Consider the following 19,044-nt stretch of genomic DNA (forward strand, 5'->3'; position numbering starts at 1 on the left):
TGGGGTGATACACCTAGTGGGAGTGAGACTGGCATGGCTGCTGGGTGAGTGAGCACATCCCTTTCTCACTTGCCAAGCAGCCACACTAGATGCCAAATGACCCTTCAGAGGCCACAGCACTGCCCCCTCAAGCAGCAACTACTGTTTAGGGGGGAGTGCCTTTTGTTTGAGCTCTAATGTACAGCTACTCCAGAGTCCAAATGAGCCTCCAGATGCTATAGCATTGCCACCTCATTTGAATTTCAGTCTTCCCCTCTCCAATTTAAAAATACCTAATAAGACCTTGGAAATTACCTGTAGGCCATAATCTGTGCATCCCTGCATGAAAGAAATGGGAGGAGAAGCCAGTAGGGTATCTCTTAATGCATAGCCTAGATAGAGAACCAGCAATTGTAGTGGTTTGAGTGTCAGTCAGACTAGGATTCTGGAGACCAGAGTTTGAATCCCTGCTCAGCCATGGAACCCACTAGTTGGCCTTGGGCAAGTCACACTCTGTCACAGAAGATGGCAACAGCAAATCCCCTCTGAAGAAACATGTAAAAAACCATAATAGCCTTAGGGCTGCCATAAGTTGGAAATAACTTGAAGGTACACAGTAAACAAATTTATCTATGGGTTAATACATCCAGTCAATCTATTGTTGAATATTAAATCAGCACATAGTAGATAAGTTACAATGATTTAACAGGTTTATTCTGTTAGCACAATATGTAGCATTCAGAACAAAATATCAGAATGGCATGAGTATTGGCTTATAGCAACTTCATATTACATGGATGAGACGACTGTAATTTTTTTTGGGGAGGGCTATTACTTGATACCTTTATTAGAGGTAGGCAATGAACAAGCAAATTGATATATGTTGACTATGTCTCAACCAAGATCACAGGATATACCATGTAACATGTAGTCTGTAATATCTAATAAAAGAGCTGATCATTGTACAGATTTAAACATACATCCATATTGTTCTTGAAATGAACTAAACCTAAACAATCTACCAAGGCAGGTAATGGAGGGAATACTGTTATTTTATGAGTACCTTAACTCTAGGACAGATTGTAATTTCAGGTTCACTTACAATAACCCCTTCTTCCTATAAAGCCATTTGGTAAGCATAATGGTTCAGAGCTTAACACCCGTTGTTGATGAGATGGTGGGAGTCTTTGTAGTATTACATGCATTAGTCTTTTCTCTCAATACCCATGGGTCAAATATAATTTAGTGAATCAGATTCACTGAATTATGTTATCATCCACTGGCCTGTAAGAAGAATTTTATGTAAGACTGAAATTTTGCCCCATTAAGCAATCTACAAATCATAATCTTGCTTGCTTTATTATGCAATTCTCCAGTCATTCTGGCCACTTTTGGCTTACTCACTCTGTTACCATGGGAAAGGTACCATCAGAGTATATTCTGAGTAATTACAGACCACTAAGACCAATATTTCAAGGTGGATTTTAATGGGAGAGGAGACAGCTTTTTGCATGACCATGGAAATATTTCTTTTTTAAAAAAACACACACACACACTTTTAATTAATAGATAAAAGTTACACTTTCTCAGCATGGTTAATAGGCCTTGAGGGAAACTTCATCCCTGTGAAACTGTCCTAAATAAAGAGGGAAAATATTATTTCTCTTTTAAGGAAGAAAGATCTCCTGGATACAAAGGTAACTACCTAAATATACTTGCATCGCTGTTCATATAATGAGGACAACTAATCATCGACTATAGCCTCCTTGAAGAAGCCTCTTTTCTTCATTATAAAGCAAAAAGGAATGTTTGGATGCTAAATGATGGATAAAAAAATCTGTTCTTTTCCCGTCTTAACCAAAATGCATCTTGCTGAGTGCAAAAGAAGGTCAGAGAAGCCTGTCATCTCTTCACAATAATGGCTACATGCATTGCATTGCAAACACTACACCCTTATAAATCCTATCAATGTGAAAGAGAGAAAGTCACTCAAGATGTACACAACATCTATAAAGAAGCATAACTCCAGATTTCATATGAGGCCTTCTCAAACTGCAAAACAACCCACATCAAATGGTATCTTGTAAGGTTGCCGTTGTTCAGCTGCCATTTCATCTGCTAGCAATCCAGTTTTACAGGCTTCTCATAGATGAGGCATCTCTGTTAAATGAACTCCCCCAAATTAGCGAGGACAGGCTTGACTTGCATCACCTAGGGAGCCATTTTAAGTTGGTCTAGCAAACCAATTTATCATAATCCCTTCAGGACCCTGCCACTAAGAAAGTTCTGAAGGCATAGTTGAATATGCAGAATGGACTGGATAAGGAACATGGGCACTGTGGTGTAGTAGTGTGAGTACTGGACTATGACTCTGGAAACCAGGGTACAAATCCCTGCTCAGCCATGTAATAATAATAATAATAATAATAATGTTTTATTTATATTTTCCCACCTCTCCCGAGTGGATTGAGGCAGGATTACAACCAGTTAAAACAAATACATCAGAATAAAATACATTTAAAATACATCAATAAAATAGTACAATTAATATAAAACTGAGTCCATCAAGTGATAATACGACAATTTGTCCAGTGATATAATGGTGATGTTACAACAGGTCAGGTGTAGCCATAATTGTGAAGACATAAGGGGCTTCTCTAACCTTCTTTTACACTCAGTGTGATGTGCTCTGATAAGTATTAGAAAAGAACAGAACCCACTGTTCTGTGTGTCTTGTTCTGTTCTTTGTCAAGTCACACACACAGCCTCAGTGGAAGGGCAAAGGCAAGCCCTCTCTGAACAAATATTGCCTACAAAATCCTGTGGTAAGTTCACCTTAGGGTTGCCATAAGATGGAAACAACTTGAAGGCTGACAACAACAACCATCATGGAGGAACAGGATGAGGCAGCTATTTGACACTAAGGGAGCACTCCATTTAGTGCCAGATTTAGTGCCAGCAACCACACACTGTGGCCCCATTCTGGCCTTTCTGCACTGTGGACAGGGTGCCATAGCCGCTAGCACTACAGCTTTTCTGCACTCCTTTGGCACTGTGTCATCTGGACAAAGTGCCAGAGGAGTGCTGTGATGCCACCCAGCATGTGGTGCATTATTCACCATCACGCTAGCATGGGGACGGACTGAACGTGCATCGTATGGATGCCATACCCCCACTCTGCCCCAATGCCAGCCTTAATGGCCAGTCTATACAGTAGCTAAGTTGGTTAGTTTGTCCTGCATTGAAAGGTTTTGGTGAGATGCTTTACTGGTCCCTTTCAGTCTGGTTTCACTGCATTAATGTATTCAGTTTAGAATAAGGTGAAAACAAACTGTACTGTTCCAAATGGCACTAGATAGAATGAAGATATTCCAGGAAAGAGATATCAAAAAGTCCCAAGACTGTCTGGATGAAAGGCTGGTTGGATGAAAGCAGAGACTGTAGGTTAAAATAATATGGTAGTCCAAATATAATAGATCTCAAAGAAGCTGGAGCCAGAGGGGCAAGAAAAGGGCTGGCAAAGATTAGAGAGAGCAGAACACATTGTTTCTAGCAGACTTCCTTGCCCACAATTGAGATTACAGGGTCTCACGCAGCTGCACATGGACATTTAGGAATAAATTATTTTTTTATGTGTAGTGCCTTGACCACGACTAAAGAAAGGCCTATGAGGAGGGCCTTTGTTCCTGATGAGGGTTTTTTTCCCCCTTACAGACAAGCACTTCTTTGAGAAGCTATCAGCCTTCCCCATGTTTTCAGCTGCTGATGTTTTTCCATGTCAGGAGGGAGTCAATATCATCTCTGACTGCGCTCTCTGCTCCCCAATTCCTTTCCTCTGCAAAACCAGGGCCAACTACATTAGAATGTTCTTATGTGTCTTGTGGTCCAGGAGTCTGTGACCTAATGTACACTGCAGAAATATAATTCAGTTTGAAACCACTAACTGCCATGGTTCCATCCTATGGAATCCTGGAATTTGTAGTTTATTGTGGCACCAAAGCTCTCTGGTGGAGAAAATGGAATATCTCACAAAACTACAAATCCCAAAATTCCATAGCACTGAGCCATGTCAGTTAAAGTGGTGTCAAACTGTATTATTTCAGCAGTGCAGATTAGACCTCTGATACATCTTCAGAGGAGGACCCATCCAGGCAGATCATGACAATTCCTCTGGTACTTAAATTTATTTAAATACATTGATAACCTTGTAAATACTAAAATCGGGAATAATTGAGGGGAAAACATGAATTCAAGTTCATAATATTCTGCAGATTTCCCACTCTGTGGGGTTATCCTTTGTTTAAAATTTCCCAAATTCTGACTAAGAGCAGGGGGGAAATACTCAAGGCCAAATTTGCTAAGCTTCCCTACTGAATCCAAAGTAAAGCTATACAGCCCAAGGCATGTTTTAGCTCTACACTTTTCTAAAAAGGCCACACAGTCTTTAAAAAACACACATCTCAGAACAATTTATATAAGTTCAGTTTGTTCTTTTGTTTTGTTTTGATTTTCAAATAAAATTCTCTGCAGATTGAGCCTCCAAGTGTGCCTCTATGTTTTGTCCCACAACCAATTAAAAGAATATACATAAGATGTGACATGTAAGACACCTTGGGTCCAGTGCAGGAAAGTAGAATAAATGAAATAAATAAATAATAACAATCATGCACTTTGCATGACAGGTTCAACCACTGCTGGGTATCTCTACGAAAAGCATCTTCTGCCTAAGACCTGGTCACTCACATGGTTCTATGGATGTTGTTGGACTGCAGCTCACATAAATCCCAACTCAATAGCATAGCTAATGATGAGGACTGCTGGGAGATACAGTCTAACAATACTGCCAGCCTATGGCCAACATCTATATTCATCAGTTTAAAGACTTATGCAGAGAAATGCAGCATCTGAGGCTGTGCCCACATGGAGGAAAATAAGGGTCCCTGCCCTGTTCCTAAGCTAACCTGCGTGGAGCAAAAAAAGGTGAAACATGACTCCAGTTCTCACTCCAGGGTGATTCCTCAGAGCAAAATGAGTCCCTCATTGCTCTGAATCAGGCAGAAACTCTGGAAAATCTACTGAGCATGTGAACTGTGCATTGGTGTGAGGATGGGGAGGGAAGCATTGGTGCATGGGCTGGATGAGCCTCTGACCTCTTCCTTGCAGAAACTCCAACTCCTGGCTCAGGGCTGTCACTCGTTTGCATGGTTTGTCCAGTGCATACAGTATTTTAACAGGACCTGGGTCAAGACAGGAGGGGCAGATGTGCAAACAGTGCTATCAGTATCAGCCTTTTGTGGGTGTTTGTAGTGCAGGCAGCATGTCCTCCCCATGGATATGGAGGCCCCAACAGTATGCAGGGTTTTCCTGTCAATGTTGGGCATGACCCGAGAAGGTCCGACAGCTTTGGTTGCATCTATACTGTAGAAATAATGCAGTCTGACACCACTTTAACTGTCATAGCTCTTTCCTACAGAATCCTTGGATCTGTAGTTTTGTGAGGCGCCAGCACGCTTTGGCAGAGACGGCTAAAGATCTTGTAAAACTACAAATCCGTGGATTCCATAGGATGAAGCTACAACACTTAAAGTGGTGTTAAACTGCATTTTTTCTACAGTGTATATGCTCCCTAAATTAAAGGCAAGGTAGAGAGCAATACCTTGGGTGAGAGGGATTTTGATGAGTCAGATAATGCTCTCCTCTAGATAGTAGTTTTGGGGGCAGGGGTGTCTTTTTCTTTAATATCCAAGCAATCCCAGACTATTTTTTGACAACTCCTGCCACCAGCTGCAACTTTTCCTTCCCATCCCAAATGTTTTTTTTTTTTTTTTTTTAAATCTAAGACATATTTCCTATTGGAGGAAACACTGGTGTGCTACTAGCCACAGGAAAAGTCTTGGGGCCACCTGAATTGCACTTTCCTCATCTGCTTGAGGACATAACCTTGAGCTGTTCACATAATGTTTCCTGGTGGATTCTCCTCCATACAGTTCAGTAATGCAGATATCCCCAAACTATCCTGTATTATCTTTGGTATATGTTCTTGGTTCCTCTAGAAAATTATCCCACCAGGGATCACCACCAGCAATGTATGTCTAGGCAGGTTATTCCTTCCTTAGCAGATTTGGAGATATCGTTTAGCAATAGTAAGTGAAACATCAACCTAGAGGTGAACTGTGAGCTTTGGATACCTTCCAGTCCCATATTGATTAGTTTACATTAGCTAGATAAGTGGAAATAATCAGTGATGGAAAGATCTGTTTCTGCTCCTGTTTCCATGCCATTATGAAAATGAAATTTCATTCTCAGAATGACAAGTTGCTCTGCTCTGGTTAAAAATAAAAGCCTGTGTCTATCCCCCAACACATCATTTTCTGCTCATGTAGATAGGATCTTTAATTACCAGCTGCTGTAAATGATCTTCTTATGATGATTAGCTGCCAAGGCCTGAAACAGCATTCCTCTTACTGCCCTCTGCATTCAAATAGTCCACCTGTTTTTGATTAGTCAAACTACCAAAGCTTACCTACAGAAAGCTTATTTAGATTATTTCATGCAGCTGCTGCTAAATGCTGGCAATCTTATAATGTCAGCAACAATATCGTGTTAATTATTCTATGACATCAGCTTTCTTTTCAATTGCTGTGAATAAAATCACTATTAGTTTTTTAAAGGCATCCTAAGAATCCATGGCGGGTTACAGACTGCCAAAAAGTACGCGAGAAGCATGTACTAGGGTTAGGAAGGGGCGGTGCTTCCGCACCCCCCTAACTCTAGTACGCGCTCCGCGAGCACAAAATAGCGGCGGCCATTCGACACGGCCGCCGCCATCTTGACGTAGTGGACGTACTGCATCCGCACATCATGCCCCGGAAATGACGCCGCGAGTGTGCGACTAGCCCCTCGCGGCGTCTCTTCCGGGGTACAAGAAGGAGCGCGATTTCCGCACTTCTTCTCTGCAGCGTCCGGGAGCCGCACGGTTTAAAGGCTGCGGCTCCCGGATGCTGCAAGCAGAGGCGGAGCCAGACTGCCGCTTTTCGGCGGTCTGTAACCCGCCCATGAATATTTAAAACAAAAAGAGTCTGAGCTTTCTAGGTCTTCCTCTTACATTTTGGTGATGATGAACAATACTCTTCCTCTTACATTTTGGTGATGAACAATACACTTTCAAAAACTCTGCACAGTTTGTTAATAATCAAAAGGCCTGACTCGACTTTAACAACAGCTGAGTCAAGAAGTAGAGCCTGGTCCTTTATCCATATTGGCATGTGCCTCAGCCTGAAATCTGAGTAATAATCCTAAGGAATCCCAAAATACCAGTCTTGGCAGCCTAATCATTAATATATTATCTTTGCTATCCTTCTTACCAAGTCATCTTGGAACAATCAGTTCCTTCTTCTTGGAGACTCAATCATTTACTGATGAGGTTGTTAACAGCCTGATAGTTCCTCTAGTGATTAATGAACTGTGGACAAGTACAGCATATTTTTTTAGTATTTCTTTCGACACTTTGATGAAAGACTCTGTATGCATTTGCATAAATCTTTCCAATGTGAGTTGGTTTGATTCTACTAATTGTAAGGAACTGTTGCTGTTGTGACCCTTTAAGTCATTTCTGACTTATGGTCACCTTATCATGGAGTGGGGGTAGGAGAGATTTGTTCAAACATGGTTTGCCATTGCCTTCCTCTGAAGTTGAGAAAGTAGATCCTGCCCAAGGTTACCCAGTGGGCTTCCATGGCTGAATGGGAATTTGAACCCTACTTTTCTGAGTCCTCAGCACTGGGCCATATCGACTCATTTTTGACTCATCCACTACACCATACTGTCTCTTTTTTCATCTGATAGGTCTCTGGGTACCTAATTTTCTGTTGCTATTTAATAATGGGTCTATCCACATTACACAATTGTAGTACTTTCACACCACTTTTAACTGCCAAGATTCTGCAATCCTGGGATTTGTAATCTGGTAAATGGAAGTCTGGCTACAGTGACACGTGCTTTAGTTACATCCCATTAGGACTACTGTAATACAATCTATATGGGGCTGCTTTTGGAAACTGTTCAGAAACTTCAGCAGGTCCAAAATGCTGTGGATAGAATGCTGACCAAAGCCAGTTATAGGGAGCATGTAACTCCTGTATTGAAACAGCTTCACTGGGTATTGGTTCATTGCTGAGTACAATTCAAAATCCTTTTCCTGACTATATCTCCCCATACGAATGATCTAGAGCCCTAAGCTCCTCAGGAGACGGCTTTCTCTCAGTCCCACCACCATCCCAGCCTTGTTTGGTGAGGACACAAGAGAGAGCCTTCTCAGTGGCTGCTCCCACCCTGTGGAACTCCCTTCCACAGGAGGCTAGGCTGGCTCCTCCTTGCTGGCCTTTCATCAGCAAGCAAAGACATTTTTGTTCAAGCAAGCTTTTTAAAATCATGCAGGCCTTGATTTATTGGGGGATGGGGGTTGGTTTAGATTATTTTAACCTTGTATGTTTTAAATTTTGTATATTGTATTTTTAAAAAACAAAAACAAAACACCTTTTCACTGTTTTAAAGGACCTAGAAACTGTTGTACATTCACTGGTAACTTCACGGCTTGATTTCTGTAATGCGCTCTACATGGGGCTACCCTTGTGCCTAGTCTGGAAACTTCAACTAGTGCAAAATATGGCAGCCAGGCTGGTCGCTGGAAAAACTAGGAGTGACCAAATAACACCCATTCTAAAATCTCTTCACTGGTTGCCTATTAGTTTCCGGGCACAGTACAAGATGTTGGTTATAACCTTTAAAGCCCTACATGGCTTGGGTCCAACATATTTGAGGGATCGCATGCTCCCATATAATCCGCCCCACACACTCAGGTCCTCTGGGAGGAATCTATTGCAGCCTTTAAAAACCAGACTAACTGCTACCTCCCAGAGAGCCTTCTCTGCAATTGCTCCCAAACTATGGAACGGTCTGCTGGACGAGATCCATCAAATTGCCAGTTTAGACAGCTTTAAAAAAGCTGTCAAGACTGATCTCTTCCAGCAGGCCTTTCCTGAATAAAAGTGCCCAGCCACAGAATGACTGCCCCTCACATCATGTATTAGCCCACTGCTCTGTCTTTGTCATACTGTATATATTTTCTTTTTTAAAAATTCTGTTTTAATAGGTATTTTAATTGTAACATGTTTAATGCTGTTTTAAGGGGGGGATTTGGGACATAACGTTGTAAATGTGGGTTTTAATATATGGTGAGCCACTCTGATTGTCTAGTTACAGAAAAGCGGGCTACAAATAAAATTTTATTATTTATTTATTATTTCATTCGATTATTTTAATTGTTTTTTAAAGTGTTGTTTTTGTGTGTGTGTGTGTGTGTGTGTGTGTGTGTGTGTGTGTGTGTGTTGTGAGCTGCCCTGGGTCCCAACATTCTTACATATTTTGTACATTTATATGCACCATTTATTTATTTTGTGCTTGCATTTTGTACATTTATTTGCACAATTTACTGCATTTAGGCAGTGACATATTTTATCCAGTTATGTACTGCTCACATTAAAAAATGCACATTGTTTTGTGTGCAGTACTAATCCACTTCCTCACACCATAAATGAAGCTTGCATTTGCTTGTGACAAATCTTGACAAGTGCAGCTGTGCTACTTTAATGGATACTGCTGAATCCAGCAAAAAAGTAAAAATAAACAAATCTTCCATCCATGCATCCAAGGAATTAGCAAGGGAAAAGTTACTTGAAAAGGTGAAGAAACATTGGCGTTTTACAGACCGCCGCTGCTCTTTGCTCCGCAAGGGAGTCGCAGCATACAAACCGCGCGACTCCCTCATGGAGCAAAAAAGAAGCTCCAAAATGGAGCTTCTTCCTGCGGCGCCGTTATGACATCGCGAGGCGCCCATGGCGCACTCGCGACGTCATAACCAGCCGTGCCCCATCTGGACGCTATGCGTCCAAGACGTAAAAATGATGGCGGCTGTGTGGAACGGCCGCCTCCATTTGTCACGGACTGAGTCCGTGATAGGGAAAGGGGCGTCTCTTCTTTTTAAAATGGGACGTCCTGAGGACGTCCGAAATAGCGGTCTATAACCCGCCATTGTATATTGTGAAATCAACAGTTGTCACTTTTGAATTTAAAAATGTCTACAATAAAACTCAAATGTGAATATTAGCCATATTTCATAGAATCTTAGAATCGTAGAGTTGGAAGAGACCGCATGGGCCATCCAGTCCAACCCCCTGCCATGCAGGAAATCCAAATCAAAGCATCCCTGACAGATGGCCATCCAGCCTCTGTTTAAAGACCTCCAAGGAAAGAGACTCTATCGCCGTCCGAGGGAGTGCATTCCACTGTCGAACAGGCCTTACTGTCAGGAAGTTCCTCCTAATGCTGAGGTGGAATCTCTTTTCCTGTAGCTTGCATCCATTGTTCCGGGTTCTGTTCTCTGGAGCAGCAGAAAACAAGCTTGTTCCCTCCTCAATATGACATCCCTTCAAATATTTAAACAGGGCTATCATATCACCTCTTAACCTTCTTTTCTCCAGGCTAAACATCCCCAGCTCCCTGAGTCGTTCCTCATAGGGCATGGTTTCCAGACCCTTCATCATTTTTGTCGTCCTCCTTTGGACACGCTCCAGTTTCTCAATGTCCTTTCTGAATTGTGGCGCCCAGAACTGGACACAATATTCTAGGTGGGGCCTGACCAAAGCAGAATAGAGTGGCACTATTACTTCCCTTGATCTAGACACTATACTTTTATTGATGCAACCTAAAATTGCATTGGCCTTTTTAGCTGTCGCATCACACTGTTCACTCATGTTCAACTTGTGGTCTACTTGGATTCCTAGATCCCTTTCACACATAGTTTCATTCAGCCAGGGTTCCCCAATCCTATATTTGTGCATTTTATTTTTCTGCCCTAAGTGCAATACCTTACATTTCTCCGTGTTGAATTTCATTTTGTTAGCTTTGGCCCAGCTTTCTAGTCTATTCAGGTCATTTTGAATCTTGATCCTGTCCTCTGGGGTATTAGCTATTCCTCCTAATTTGGTGTCATCTGCAAATTTGATAAGTATGCTCCCAATTCTGTCATCCAGGTGATTGATAAAGATGTTGAATAACACCGGGCCCAGGACAGAGCTCTGTGGGACCCCACTGGCCACTTCTCTCCAGGATGAAAAGGAGCCATTGTTGAGCACCCTTTGGGTTCGGCCGGTCAACCAGTTACAAATCCATGTAACAGTTACCTTGTCTAGTCCACATTTTAAAAGCTTATTTGCAAGAATGGCATGGGAAACCTTGTCAAAGGCCTTACTGAAATCAAGATATACTATATCCACAGCATTCCCTTCATCTAACAAGCTGGTAATTTTATCAAAGAAAGAGATTAGATGTGTCTGGCATGACTTGTTTCTCTTAAACCCATGTTGACTTTTTGTGATTATGTTATTGCCTTCTAAATGTTCACAGACTCTTTCTTTAATGATCTGCTCTAGAATCTTTCCTGGGATTGATGCCAGACTAACTGAATGATAATTGTTGGGACCCTCTTTTTTCCCCTTTTTGAAGATGGGGACAACGTTTGCCCTCCTCCAGTCTGCTGGGATCTCTCCTGTTTTCCAGGAGTTTTCAAATATGATTGCCAATGGCTCTGATATTACATTTGCCAGTTCTTTTAATACTCTTGGATGGAGTTCATCTGGTCCCGGAGACTTAAATTCATTGAGATTAACAAGGTGTTCCTCTTTACTTATTCTGTGCTGCAATTCCCCTATTCTGTCCTCTGCTCCATTATCCTCAGGTTGAGCACCCTTTTCCTTTTCTGAGAAGACTGAGGCAAAGAAGGTGTTGAGTAATTCTGCCTTTTCTCTGTCCCCTGTTAACATTTTGCCATCCTCTCGACGCAGTGGCCCTACCATTTCCTTCTTCTTACTTTTGCTGCGGACATATCAAAAAGCCCTTTTTGTTCTTTTTAACCTCTCTAGCAAGCCTGAGTTCATTCTGCGCTTTAGCTTTTCTGACTTTACCCCTACACATGCCTGCTCTTTCTTTGAATTCCTTTTTCGTGATTTCCCCCTTTTTCCATTTCTTATATATGTTCCGTTTCAAACTTAGCTCAGTTGAAAGTTCTTTAGTCATCCATCCTGGTTTCTTGAGACACCTCCCATTTTTCTTTTTCACTGGAACTCTTTGAAACTGTGCCTTCAGTATCTCCCTTTTGCGAAAGTCCCATCCGTCCTGAACTCCTTTATCTTTTAGTATTTCTGACCATGGAATCACCCTTAATTCTTCTCTAAGTTTACTGAAATTCGCTCTCCTAAAGTCTAGAATGCGTGTTTGACTATGCCTGGCTTCTCCTTTCCATTGTATAACAAACTCCAGGAGAACATGGTCACTTCCACCTAAGGATCCCACCACTTGCACCCCATTAACCAAGTCATCCTTGTTGGTTAGGATCAGATCCAAAATAGCTGACCCCCTTGTTGCCTCTTCCACCTTTTGGACAATGAAATTTTCTTCCAGGCAAGTGAGGAATTTGCTAGACTTTGAGGATTTTGCCGAGTTTGACTTCTAGCAAATATCAGGATAGTCACCCATCACTACTACATCTCTCCTTTCTGAATGTGTGGTCATCTGTTCTAGAAAGACATCATCCAATTCCTCAGTCTGACTTGGGGGTCTGTAGTAGACTGCCACCATAACATCCTTGTTGTTCCCCTCCCCTTTAATTTTTATCCAGATGCTCTCCACCTGGCTGTCAGTATTGATGTCCTGGATCTCTTCACTGGTGTAAATATCTCTGACATATAGTGCTATTCCTCCTCCATTCCTGTTTGGCCTATTTCTCTTAAAAAGGTTATACCCCTCTATTTCCACATTCCAATTATAAAACTCATCCCACCAGGTTTTGGTGATGCCTATTATATCATATTTGCTTTGTTGTACTAGGAGTTCGAGTTCATCTTGCTTATTTCCCATGCTCTGTGCATTAGTGTAGAGACATCGCAGACCATGGGCCCCATTTACTTGCTGCTTGTGCAAGTTTTTTTGCCTCCCACTGTTGGGTCCTTGCACTTTTTTTCTTGTTTCCTCTATGTCAGTTTGACTATTTTCGCCATCCCTTTCGCCTTCCTTAATATTGTCTCCCTTCCCCTCGGAACTCAGTTTAAAGCCCTCCTGATCAAGTTCTTGAGACTGTTGGCAAAAACATTTCTTCCAACTTGCGTGAGATGCAACCCGTCTGTTGCAAGAAGTCCCTCCTCATGGAACCGCAGCCCATGATCAAAGAATCCAAATCTTTCTCGGCGGCACCATCTGCGGAGCCAGTTGTTCACATCTGCTATTTTCCTCTCCCTTCCTGGACCGTGCCCTTCAACATGCAGAAGAGACGAGATGACAACCTGTGCATCCATTCCTTTCAGCTTCCTACCAAGCGCCTTGTAATCCCTTTTGATGTTCTGAAGGCTGTGTCTTGCAGTATCATTGGTTCCCACGTGGACAAAAAGGAAGGGGTATTGGTCAGTAGGCTTGGCCAGTCTTGTCAGCCTCTCTCACATCACGGATCTTTGCACCTGGAAGACAACACACCTCTCGAGACAACTTGTCAGGCCTACAAATCACTGCTTCTGTACCCCTCAGCAAGGAGTCCCCCACTACGACCACACGCCTCCTCCGAGGCTTAGCAGCGACTGTTCCCTCAGGTGGGACTCTCAGGCTCCCCTGCTCTGTCCCTGAAGTCTGTCCATGTTGCTCTTCTTCATCCTCCTTGATAAGGGAAAGAGCTTCGAATCGATTCTCTAGCTGCAAGCTCCCAGAACAATCCCTTCTTGGCTTACTTCTCTTTGTGACCTTCCTCCAGCTGTCTGCCTCCTGTGTATGGCAAGTGACCTCCTCCACCCTAGCATCTTCCTCTGCGTGGTACTCATCCAAGATTGTTAGATCCGTTGTGCCCAGGAAATCCTCTTGTTCCCTAATATGCTGAAGTGTAGCTACTCTGGACTCCAGCTGCTGCACTTTCTCCTCCAAGAGTGCTACCTGGCCCAGAGAGACCTTGAAATGGTGGTACATGCTCTGGTAACCTCTAGATTGGATTTCTGCAATGCTCTCTACATGGGGCAACCCTTATACCATACCAGGAAGCTACAGATGGTACAGAACATGGCAGCCAGACTGGTCACTGGTACTTCCAGGGCCAGTCATATTACACCTATACTTAAAGATCTGCATTGGCTGCCCGTTCGCTTCCGAGCATAGTATAAGGTGTTGGTGGTAACCTATAAAGCCCTACATGGCTTGGGCCCAGGATACCTGGAGGACCGCCTCTCTCCATACATTCCGCCCCGCACCCTCAGAACATCTGGGCAGCAACTACTCAGGGTCCCAGGGGCTAGACTATCCTCTACAACGAGGAGGTCATATACCACCGCCGCCCCGGCCCTCTGGAATACGCTGCCCATAGAGCTCCACTCGGCCACCTCCCTGGCCTAGTTTAAGAGGGAGCTAAAGACATTCCTATTTCGTTTAGCATTCCCCGAAGTAAGTTCCAGTTAGCCTTCCCCCCCCTTCGACGGCAATTGGCAGCTGGCTGATGGGGTTTTAATTTTGATTTTAATATGGTTGTATTTTAATATGTATTTGTGTATTGGTTTCTGTATTATTAATTTGTTGTTCACCGCCCTGATCTTTGGAAGGGCGGTATACAAATAAAAATTTTATTATTTATTATTATTATTTACCAACTTGCACTTGGTGCATGTGAAGTTCTCCGCATCTGTAGGCAAGAAGAGAAACATCCCACAAGAGTTGCAGGTGACTGCAGCAGATCCCTCGTCGTCCATACTGCAAAGTTTTTAGTAATGACTATAACAGGACTGTGGGCTTCCTCTTCAAAAAATTATCTGGTAAAAAACAATGTTAAGGCCTCTGATGACTTGGCCTTTTTCACCAGTCTGTGGAAGCGAGTTCAATCTACTGGGAATACAACTTTAAAGGAATGTCCTGGCTGCTATCTTGTACTTAAAGGCAAGGTTCTGTTTCAATATCTGATTCTAACCTGATGCCACTTGAGTAGAGTTGTTGAGTTAAAGAAAATTAAAATTCACAGATGTGACTCACAGAAGCTCCACCCCTTCAGCAACAAGCACACGGTCTCAATATGGCTGCCCATCTGCTCCTCTTCTTCTCCTCTCTCTGGCCGGACTGTTCTGGAAGGCTCTGGAAGGTGTTATATAAAGCTAGTCTGCTAGCTCTGCCCCCTTGTGACTCACAGATGTGACTCACAGAAGCTCCGCCCCTTCAGCAACAAGCACACGGTCTCAATATGGCTGCCCAGTTGCTCCTCTCCTTCTCCTCTCTCTGGCCGGACTGTTCTGGAAGGCTCTGGAAGGTGTTATATAAATCTAGTCTGCTAGCTCCACCCCCTTGTGACTCACAGATGTGACTCACAGAAGCTCTGCCCCTTCAGCAACAAGCACACGGTCTCAATATGGCTGCCTAGCTGCTCCTCTCCTTCTCCTCTCTCTGGCCGGACTGGACATATTTGGACATTTTTGGAGAGAATAAGTATTTTCTTTTAATTGTAATCTAATTTTATTCAAATTATTAGTGATATGTTTTGTGTTCTGGAAGCCACAATATCATTTTTAAGAAAGCAAATATGGAAATCTATTAAAGCTCATCTGGGCTAGGAGCCTTGTAAACTCTCAGTTTCTTCAAGATTTGATGGTTCCTAAATAATAAGAAAAAAACACATGCGCACAAACACACACACACACACACACAGAGTAACAGTAATACAGTGGGCTGTTGGCATCCCAGGACTCTGTATGGATATCATAATCCATGGTTGTTCAAGTCCCATTATCTACAATGGAATAGTAAAATATGAAATGGCATAATCAAGGTTTACATTTGTTGGGTGTGTGTGAATATTTGTAAGCCATTGATAGTTGAATCCATGGATACAGAATCCATGGATACCAAGGGCAGGCTGAAGCAGAAAATGTTTTAAATTTTTGTGTAAAAATATGGGTAACAGTTTAAAAAAAACTGTATTATGCACAAAATGCACAAATTTGAAAGAAAGGTCCTTTGTATTTTACAGGGAGGAGGGACAAAAATGATCCCCAAATGCCATGAAAACATTTTTAAAAAGCTCAAAAGTTCTTGTCATCCTACAAATTGGGAAGAAAACATCTGAAGTATTTCATTCTTGAAAGTGAGATGCAATAAATGAATATTTAGTTCTACTGACAATGGAGTCATCAGCCTCCACTTAATGAAATTTTTGTTTGTTTGTTTGTTTATGTGATTTTTTGTTGCTTTTCTCCCAAAAAGGGGCCCAAGGTGGCTCACAAGATAAAAGCACTTTAAAAACATTTTTAAAAAAATATTAAAATATAGTTAAACAGTACATAGAGAGATCTTGTAGCACCTTTGAGACTAAATGAAAGAAAAAAATTGGCAGCATGAGCTTTCGTAGACTTCAGTCTACTTCCTCAGATGCATTTACAGTCTACTTCCTCAGATGTAGTTAAACAGTATAAAATTAAGATTAAAAATATACCAAAGTTTAAAAACATAATTTAAAATCCACAAGTATACATCAGTATACTTACATACGGAATGTTAAGGGTAATATATCCAGTATTGCCACTAAGAAATTCTCTTTCTGTGATGGAAGCAGGACTACCTATATCAGTCAGTATCTGTGTGTTTCAAAAATTGTGAAACGATGCCTGCCTTGGCACATGCAGCCTTAAGGCTCTTGCACAAGTGGGAACCCAGTTTTGTGGGCATAACTAGTATGCACCTGGGCATGGCTATTTGACACACACTGTCACAACAGAAGCCACATGATTCATCCATCCATTCATTTCTATGCCACCCTCCATCACAAGATATCAGGGCATTGATCAAATAAAATAATTATAAACAGGTTAATACAACTTCTAGAAATAAAAATAATTTAAATAGACTAAAAGCATATTAAACCTGCTGACTTATGTTTGTAGGCAGCAGGTTTCCAAAGATACAGATTCTCCTAAAGGAAGCAGCTACAAGTAAATCAGTCTAGTCCCAGCCATGCACAAGTAATCCAAGAAGATGAAGGGAAACACAGGGACAAGGACTCAGCTGGTGTAGAGGAAGTTACACAAAGCCAGAAAAGGAACAAGCAAGGAGTCATGAAATGTACCCAGTACAGGTGTCACAAATTTCAGGAAACACAGGAAAATCAAGACTACAGCTGAATGCTTGTGAACAACGACTCCCTAACATCTATTCCTATTCCTAGTGATTTATTTCTCCCAAGATCCTTGAGTGCAGATTCTTCTTTAATTTCTAAAAGTGTGGTTTCATCAAATGATTCTTCCTTGAATTACTCTGTCAACCTTTTATCTACTTTATATAGTTCCTCAGTGTATTATACCCATCATCTTTTTTTAATTCATCTTGATCATGCTCCTCATATGCGATCCCCACTCTTGCTGCAAATATGCCATCCCCACTCTTGGTTTAAATTTCCCTTTGATTTCTCAGATCTTGCGTAACAACCTTCTTGTTATCTTCCATTTCTTTGCATTGACTATTATAATACAGTCACCTCACCTAATGCATGGATCCGAGATCCATACCCTTGAAAATAGTGGAGCGGTGACTTCCAATATTTGCAATGGTCCATGTGCCCGGCAAGTGCCGTGTACAAGGAGGCATGCTCCATTTAAGCCTATGGGGCTTAAATAAGCGCAAGCCTCCATTTTTGCAAAGGGGAGATATCTGGAACGTATTCCCCATGAAAACTAGTTCTTTCTGCCCCTTCACACAAGTTGCTGAACAGTTATGTTCAGGATTCTGATACTTTGTCTATAGCTTTTACTTTTCCTTCTTGTCTGTAACTGCTTGAAGAGTTTTATCTGCCCTGGATCCTATTTTGGGAGAAAGACAGGATACAAGCAAAATAAGTAAATAAGTAAGGCGGGTTATAGACCGCCGCTTTGAGGCGGTCTGCCGCCGCCGCCGCCGCCGTTTGCTCCGTAAGGGAGCCGTCGCAGCCACACCACGCGGCTCCCTTACGGAGCAAAAAAGAAGCTCCAAAATGGAGCTTCTTTCTGTGGCGCCTCTGTGACGTCGCGAGGTGCCAGGGGCGCATTCGCGATGTCACAGGTGCCGCGACACGTTCGGACGCACAGCGTCCGATATGTAAAGATGGTGCCGGCCGTGTGGAACGGCCGGCGCCATATTGTACAGACAGAGTTCGTATTAGACCCAGGGGCGTCTAGAAGAGACGCCCCTTTTTTAAAATGGGACATCCTGCAGACGTCCCAAGTGCCGGTTTGTAACCGGCCCGAGTAAGTAAATGTGTCATCCAAATAGGCTTTCTTTCTTTTTGGTTACAGATACTGCTTTTTGTATTCTCCCCTGACAATATCCCCGACTTCAGCCCACAGTTCTTCTTATTCCTGGTCAACTAGGTTTGATAGTGCAAATCTATTTTAAAAATTAAATTATTTTTTTTCAATTCCACAGGGATGTTCTTCACATTGTATTTTGGCACAACGGTTGTTTAGTGTTCTCACTTAGTTTTACTCTAATTTTTAATATTAGCAGATCATCGTCTGTGCTACCACCTGCTCCTGAACTTGTTTTTGCAGAGACAATGGAGTTTCTCCATCTTCTTCTTCCAATTATGTAGTATATTTGTTTTCTAAGTTGTCCATCTTTGGTTGCTCAAAGAATCTATTTGTGATGAAGAAACTGTTGGCCCCACAAAATTCAGTCAGTTACTCTCCTGCTTCTTTTCTTGATCCTATACCAAATTTTCCAACAATGTTTTTCACTTTTGCATTCCACTCACCTATGATTATCAATATATCCTCTTTGGGTATGCAATGGGATCTTGTAGCACCTCTGAGACTAAATGAAAGAAAGAAGATGGGGCCCTGATGGGTACCATGTAGAATGCCTAGAATCCCTATGTAATCTACCCAATCTAGTCATATGGAAGCTTACAATATGAGCCTTGAACAATATACCCTGCAACTCTTGAAACCTCAGGATTCTGTAGGTTGGAGC

This window comes from Sceloporus occidentalis, unplaced genomic scaffold (genome assembly GCF_023333645.1).
Source record: "Sceloporus occidentalis isolate IW3139 unplaced genomic scaffold, rSceOcc1.0.p SCAF_2, whole genome shotgun sequence".
NCBI classification, from domain to species: domain Eukaryota; kingdom Metazoa; phylum Chordata; class Lepidosauria; order Squamata; family Phrynosomatidae; genus Sceloporus; species Sceloporus occidentalis.